Here is a 7,202-nt window from a genome sequence, read left to right as displayed (position 1 = left end):
GGCCTCCCAAAGTGCTGGGATTACAGGTGTGAGCTACCGTGCCCAGCCTCCACAGGCACCTTTTTTAATTTTTATTTTTCCGACCTGGAGTCTGTCACTCAAGTTGCAGTTCAATGGTGCCACTTCAGCTCACTACAACCTCCCCTCCCAGGTTCAAGTGATTCTCCCATCTCAGCCTCCTGAGTAACTGGGATTACAGGTGTGCGCCACCACACCTGGCTAATTTTTGTATTTTTATTTTTTTTGTTTATTTTTTTTTTTTTTGAGATGGGGTTTTGCTCTGTGGCTCAGGCTGGACTGCAGTGGCACCATCTCTGCTCACTGCAACCTCCGCCTCCCAGGTTCAAGTGATTCTCTCACCTCAGCATCTGGAATAGCTGGGACTTAGGCATGCCCCACCATGTCCAGCTAATTTTTGTATTTTTTGGTAGAGACGAGGTTTCATCATGTTGACCAGGCTGGTCTCGAACTCCTGACCTCAAGTGATCTGCCCTCCTTGGCCTCCCAAAGTGCTGGGATTACAGGCGTGAGCCACCACACCTGGCCTAATTTTTGTGTTTTTGGTACAGACAGCATTTTGCCATGTTGCCCAGGGTGGTCTCAAACTCCTGGCCTCAAGTGATCCACCCACCTTGGCCTCCCAAAGTGCTGGGATTACAGGTGTGAACCACCACACCCACAGAGCACCTTTATAAACATTTGGAGAACGTGGCAATACCTGCTTCTATCACTAAGCAAAAAATCTTAGCAATGAGAGCCTAATTTCAACTTAGTGTTAGTCATATTGTGGACCGGTGTGATCGCATTAGATTTTCTCATGAAATTCGTATATTTGCTAAAGAGAAAACAAAACAGTGTAACAGGCAAAGTGCTCATTCAAGTATATGTAATTATCCTTTCCATTTAGATTTTGGACATGTAAATAGTCTTCCTTTTTTTTTTTTATTTTCCCTAGATGGAGTCTTGCCCTGTCACCCAGGCTAGAGTGCAGTGGTGTGATCTCGGCTCACCACAACCTTCGCCTCTGGGGTTCAAGCGATTCTCCTGCCTCAGCCTCCCGAGTACCTGAGATTATAGGGATGTGCCAGCTACTTTTTGTATTTTTAGTAGAGATGGGTTTTCGCTATGTTGGCCAGGCTAGTCTCGAACTCCTGACCTCAGTGACACCCCCGCTTCAGTCTCCCAAAGTGCTGGGGTTACAGGCATAGGCCACTGCACCAGCATTTTCTTTTTTTCTTTTTTCTTTCTTTTTTTTTTTTGAGATGGAGTCTTGCTCTGTCACCCAGGCTGGAGTGCAGTGGAGCAATCTCAGCTCACTGCAAGCTCCGCCTCCTGGGTTCACGCCATTCTCCTGCCTCAGCCTCCCAAGTAGTTGGGATTACAGGTGCCTGCCACCACTCCCAGCTAATTGTTTTTTTTGTATTTTTAGTAGAGATGGGGTTTCACCATGTTAGCCAGGATGGTCTCGATCTCCTGACCTCATGATCTGCCTGCCTCGGCCTCCCAAAGTGCTGGGATTACAGGAGTGTGCCACCACGCCTGGTCTTTTTTTTTTTTTTTTTTTTTTGAGACAGGGTCTCACTCGGTCACCCAGGTTAGAGTGCAGTGCTGCAATCATGGCTCACTGCAGCCTCACCTTCCAAGGGTTAAAATGATCCTCCCACCTCAGCCTCCGGGACTGCAGCTGGGACTACAGGTGTGCGCCACCATGCCTGGCCTAATTTTTGTATTTTTTATAGAGACGGTTTTGCCATGTTGCCCAGGATCATCTCAAACTCCTGGGCTCAAGTGATCCTCTTGCCTCAGCCTCCCAAAGTGCTGGGATTACAGGTGTGAGCCACTGTACCCAGTCTCATTTCTTTCCATGGTCACTTAATGTTCCACCCCACTCAACCTGTATATAAGTATTCTTTTTTTTTTTTAATATTTTTTTGAGACTGAGTCTTGCTCTGTCGCCCCAGCTGGAGTGCAGTGCTGTGACCTGGGCTCACACAACCTTCGCCTCCCCGATTCAAGCAATTCTCCTGCCTCAACCTCCAGAGTAGCTGGGATTACAGGCACATGCCACCATGCCTGGCTAGTTTTTGTATTTTTTCGGTAGAGACGGGGTTTCACCATGTTGGCCAGGCTGCCCTCAAACTCCTGACCTTGTGATCCACCCGCCTCAGCCTGCCAAAGTGCTGAGATTACAGGTGTGAGCCACTGCACCCAGCCATATATATAATCTTATAGAGATGGGGGTCTCATGATATTGAACAGGTAGGTCTCAAACTCTTGGGCCCAAGCAGTTGTCCTGCCTTGGCCTCCCAAAGTGCTGGGATTAGAGGTGTGACCCATTGCACCCAGCTGAGAGTTTCAATAATTGCAAAAGTTATTGAACCCCTTTTTTATCTTCTACAAGGACATTGAGGACTATGAGATGGGCAATCTGAATCAGATTTACAGTCTAAGCTGCCTGTTAATACACTACTTGCTGAGCGTACACTTTATTTTTTTGAGATGAAGTCTTGCTCTGTCACCCAGGCTGTAGCGCAGTAGCACGATCTCAGGTCACTGCAAGCTCTGCCTCCCGGGTTCACGCCATTCTTCTGCCTCGGCCTCCCAAGTAGCTGGACTACAGGTGCCTGCCACCACACCCGGCTAATTTTTTGTATTTTTTAGTAGACACAGGGTTTCACCGTGTTAGCCAGGATGGTCTCGATCTCCTGACCTCGTGATCCGCCTGCCTCAGCCTCCCAAAGTGCTGGGATTACAGACGTGAGCCACCGCACCTGGCCTTATACTTTATTTTTTATTTTTCTTAGAGACCGATGGTCTCACTCTGTCGCCCAGGATGGAGTACAGTGGCACAATCATGGCTCACTGCAGCCTCGACTTCCTGGGCCCAGGTGATCCTCCCAGCTCAGCCTCCCAGGGATCTGGGACTTTAGGTACAGACCATGCCCAACTAATTTTTAATTTTTTTGTAGAGATGAGGTCTCACTATGTTGCTCACACTAGTCTCCAGCTCCTGACTTAAGAGATCCTCTTGCCTTAGGCTAGGCATGGTGGCTCGTGCCTGTAATCCCAGCACTTTGGGAGGCCAAGGCAGGACAGATCACGAGGTCAGTATAGCAAGACCATCCCAGCCAACGTGGTGAAACCCCATCTCTACTAAAAATACAAAATAAGCCAGGCAAGGTAGCAGGCGTCTGTAATCCCAGCTACTTGGGGGGCTGAGGCAGGAGAACTGCTTGAACCCAGGAGGCGGAGGATTGCAGTGAACTGAGATTGTGCCATTGCACTCCAGCCTGGGCGACAGAACGAAACTCTGTCTCAAAAACAAATAAATAAAACAGAAAACAGGTACTCAGATAAACACTTGACCATGACTGTTCCTTGCAGCACTGTTTACAATAATAAACTCACATTAATCAGGTGAACGTATAAACAAAATGTAAAATATACTGTATCCATACAATGGAATATTATTTAGTCATAAAAAGGAATGAAGGGAGGCTGGGTGTGGTGGCTCACACCTATAATCCCAGCACTTTGGGAGGCAAACACAGGAGGATCTTTTTTTTTTTTTTTTTTTTTTTGAGACGGAGTGTCGCTCTGTGGCCCAAGCTGGAGTGCAGTGGCGCGATCTTGGCTCACTGCAATCTCCGCTTCCTGGGTTCAAGTGATTCTTCTGCCTCAGCCTCCTGAGCAGCTGGGATTACAGGTGTCTGCCCAACACCCGGCTAATTTTTGTATTTTTAGTAGAGACGGGGTTTCACTATGCTGGCCAGGCTGGTCTTGAACTCCTGACCTTGTGATCCCCCTGCCTTGGCCTCCCAAAGTGCTGGGATTACAGGCATGAGCCACCATGCCTGGCCTCACTGTGGTTTTGATTGACATTTGCCTAATGATTCACGATGTTAGGCATCTGTTTATGTGCTTCTTGGCCATTTGCGTATATTTGCATATCTACACAGGTTCTTTGCTATTTTATTTTATATATTTTGAGAGAGGGTCTTGCTCTGTCATCCAGGCTGCAGTGCAGTGGTATGAATATAGCTCACCATAACCTCAACTTCCTGGGTTCAAGCAATTCTCACCTCAGCCTCCCAAGTAGCTGGGACCTGCGTGTGCCACCACGCCCAGGTAATTTTTTGATTTTTTTTTTCTTTTTTTGTAGAGATGGGTTCTTCCTTTGTTATCCAGATTGGTCTTGAACTCCTGGGTGCAAGCCATCCTCCTGCCTCAGCCTCCCAAAGTGCTGGGATTACAAGCGTGAGCCACCACAACTCGCCTTTGCCCATTTTTTTTTTTTTTTTTTGAAACGGAGTCTCGCTCTGTCACCCAGGCTGGAGTGCTGTGGCCGGATCTCAGCTCACTGCAAGCTCCGCCTCCCGGGTTCACGCCATTCTCCTGCCTCAGCCTCCCAGGTAGCTGGGACTACAGGCGCCGCCACCTCGCCTGGCTAGTTTTTTTGTAGTTTTTAGTAGAGACGGGGTTTCACCGTGTTAGCCAGGATGGTCTCGATTTCCTGACCTCGCAATCCGCCCGTCTCGGCCTCCCAAAGTGCTAGGATTACAGGCTTGAGCCACCGCGCCCGGCCTGCCTTTGCCCATTTTAAAACCAAATTGTCTTTCTGCTGATAGCAGGAATTTTTCGTGTATATTGAATACTAGACACTTGGCAGATATATGATGTGCAAATATTTTCTCCTGTTCTGTGGGTTATCTTTTCATTCCCTTCATAGTGCTCTTTAATGCACAAATTTTTTTTTTTTTTTTTGGGGGGGACGGAGTCTAGCTCTGTTGCCCAGGCTGGAGTGCAGTGGTGCGATCTCGGCTCACTGCAAGCTCCGCCTCCCGGGTTCACGCCCTTCTCCTGCCTCAGCCTCCCGAGTAGCTGCGACTACAGGCGCCCGCCACCACGCCCGGCTAATTTTTTGTATTTTTAGTAGAGACAGGGTTTCACTGTGGTCTCGATCTCCTGACCTCGTGATCCGCCCACCTCGGCCTCCCAAAGTGCTGGGATTACAGGCGTGAGCCACCGTGCCCGGCCTAATGCACAATTTTTTTTTTTTTTTTTTTTTTTTTTTTTTTTTTTTTTTTTGAGACGGAGTCTCGCTCTGTCGCCCAGGCTGGAGTACAGTGGCCGGATCTCAGCTCACTGCAAGCTCCGCCTCCCGGGTTCACGCCATTCTCCTGCCTCAGCCTCCCGAGTAGCTGGGACTACAGGCGCCCACCACTACGCCCAGCTAATTTTTCGTATTTTTAGTAGAGACGGGGTTTCACTCTGTTAGCCAGGATGGTCTCGATCTCCTGACCTCGTGATCCGCCCGCCTTGGCCTCCCAAAGTGCTGGAATTACAGGCGTGAGCCACCGCGCTCGGCTTTTTTTTTTTTTTTGAGACGGAGTCCCACTCTTGTCTTGTTGCCCAGGCTGGAGTGCAATGGCATGACCTTGGCTCACTGCAACCTCCACCTTCCGGGTTCAAGAAATTCTCCTGCCTCAGCCTTCTGAGTAGCTGGGATTACAGGTACCCGCCACCACGCCTGACTAATTTTTTATATTTTTAGTAGAGATGGGGTTTCACCATGCTGGCTAGGCTGGTCTTGAACTCCTGACCTCAGGCCATCCATCTGCTTCGGCCTCCCAAAGTGCTGGGACTACAGGCATGAGCCACTGCACCTGGCTGCAAGACTTTTAAAAATTAGCTGGGCATAGTGGTGCACTCCTGTAGTCCCAGCTAATCAGGAGGCTGAAGTGGGAGGATCACTTCAAACCAAGATTTGGAAGGCTGCAGTGAGCTACTGTGGTGCCACTGCACTCCAGCCTGGACAAGAGAGTGAGATCCTGCCTGTAAAATGAAACAAAACAAAACAACAAAAAAATTATGTAGTTTCACCAAGAGGTGGAAGGTGGAAAAGCCTCACTGACATTCAGACCAATTTAATGATAGGTCTTGGATTCATAGAGGATAGAGGGGAGAGGGGAGAGGGGAGAGGGAGACACACGAAGTTTTGCTCTTGTTGCCCAGGCTGGAGTGCAGTGGCACGATCTTGGGTCACTGCAACCTCTGCCTCCAGGGTTCAAGCAATTCTCCTGCCTCAGCCTCCAGAGTAGCTGTGACTACAGGCGCCCACCACTATGCCCAGCTAATTTTTGTATTTTTAGTAGAGATGGGGTTTCACCATGTTGGCCAAGATGTTCTCGAGCTCCTGACCTTGTGATCTGCCCACCTTGGCCTCCCAAAGTCCTTGGATTACAGGCATCAACCACCGCACCCGACCTGATATTTCATTTTTTTGAGACAGTGTTGCTCTGTTGCCCAGGCTGGGGTGCAGTAGCGTAACCTCGACTCACTGCAGCCTCTGCCTCCCTAGTTAAAGCAATTTTTCTGCCACAGCTTCCCCAGTAGCTGGGATTACAAGCGTGTGTCACCACACCCAGCTAGATTTTTTTTTTTTTTTTTTTTTTTTTTTTGAGACGGAGTCTCGCTGTCTCCCAGGCTGGAGTCCAGTGACCGGATCTCGGCTCACTGCAAGCTCCGCCTCCCGGGTTTTACGCCATTCTCCTGCCTCAGCCTCCCCAGTAGCTGGGACTACAGGCGCCGCCACCACGCCCGGCTAGTTTTTTGTATTTTTCAGTAGAGACGGGGTTTCACCGTGTTAGCCAGGATGGTCTCGATCTCCTGACCTCGTGATCCGCCCGTCTCGGCCTCCCAAAGTGCTGGGATTACAGGCTTGAGCCACCGCGCCCGGCCTAGATTTTTGTATATTTGGTACAGACAGGGTTTTGCCATGTTGGCCAGGCTGGTCTCGAACTCCCGACTTCAAGTGATCCACCTGTGTCGGCCTCCTCAAGTACCGGGAATACAGTTGTGAGCTACCATGCCTGGCCGGGTCTTGGAGTTTTAGAAGAAGAAAAAGGGGCGGGGGAGCCAGGTGCAGTAGCTCAAGCCCGTAATCTAGGAGGCGGAGGTTGCAGTAAGCCAAGATCACACCACTGCACTCCAGCCTGGGCAACAGAGTGAGACTCTTGTCTCAAATAAAAAAAAAGGAAAAAAAGAAAATTAAGGAAATAAAGCAGTTCCACTAGTAGATTTTTTTTCCACTATTGATGTTCAATGCTAACATTTTTGCCTTAAGATAACAAGCTTAAAGAGCAGGCTCAACCTGCGATTAAGACGCATCTACGCAACACGAACGGATGCTGAGCAGAAAT

This window comes from Rhinopithecus roxellana, chromosome 8 (assembly GCF_007565055.1).
Source record: "Rhinopithecus roxellana isolate Shanxi Qingling chromosome 8, ASM756505v1, whole genome shotgun sequence".
In the NCBI taxonomy this organism is placed as follows: Eukaryota; Metazoa; Chordata; class Mammalia; order Primates; family Cercopithecidae; genus Rhinopithecus; species Rhinopithecus roxellana.
Note: the sequence above shows the minus strand (reverse complement) of the source record.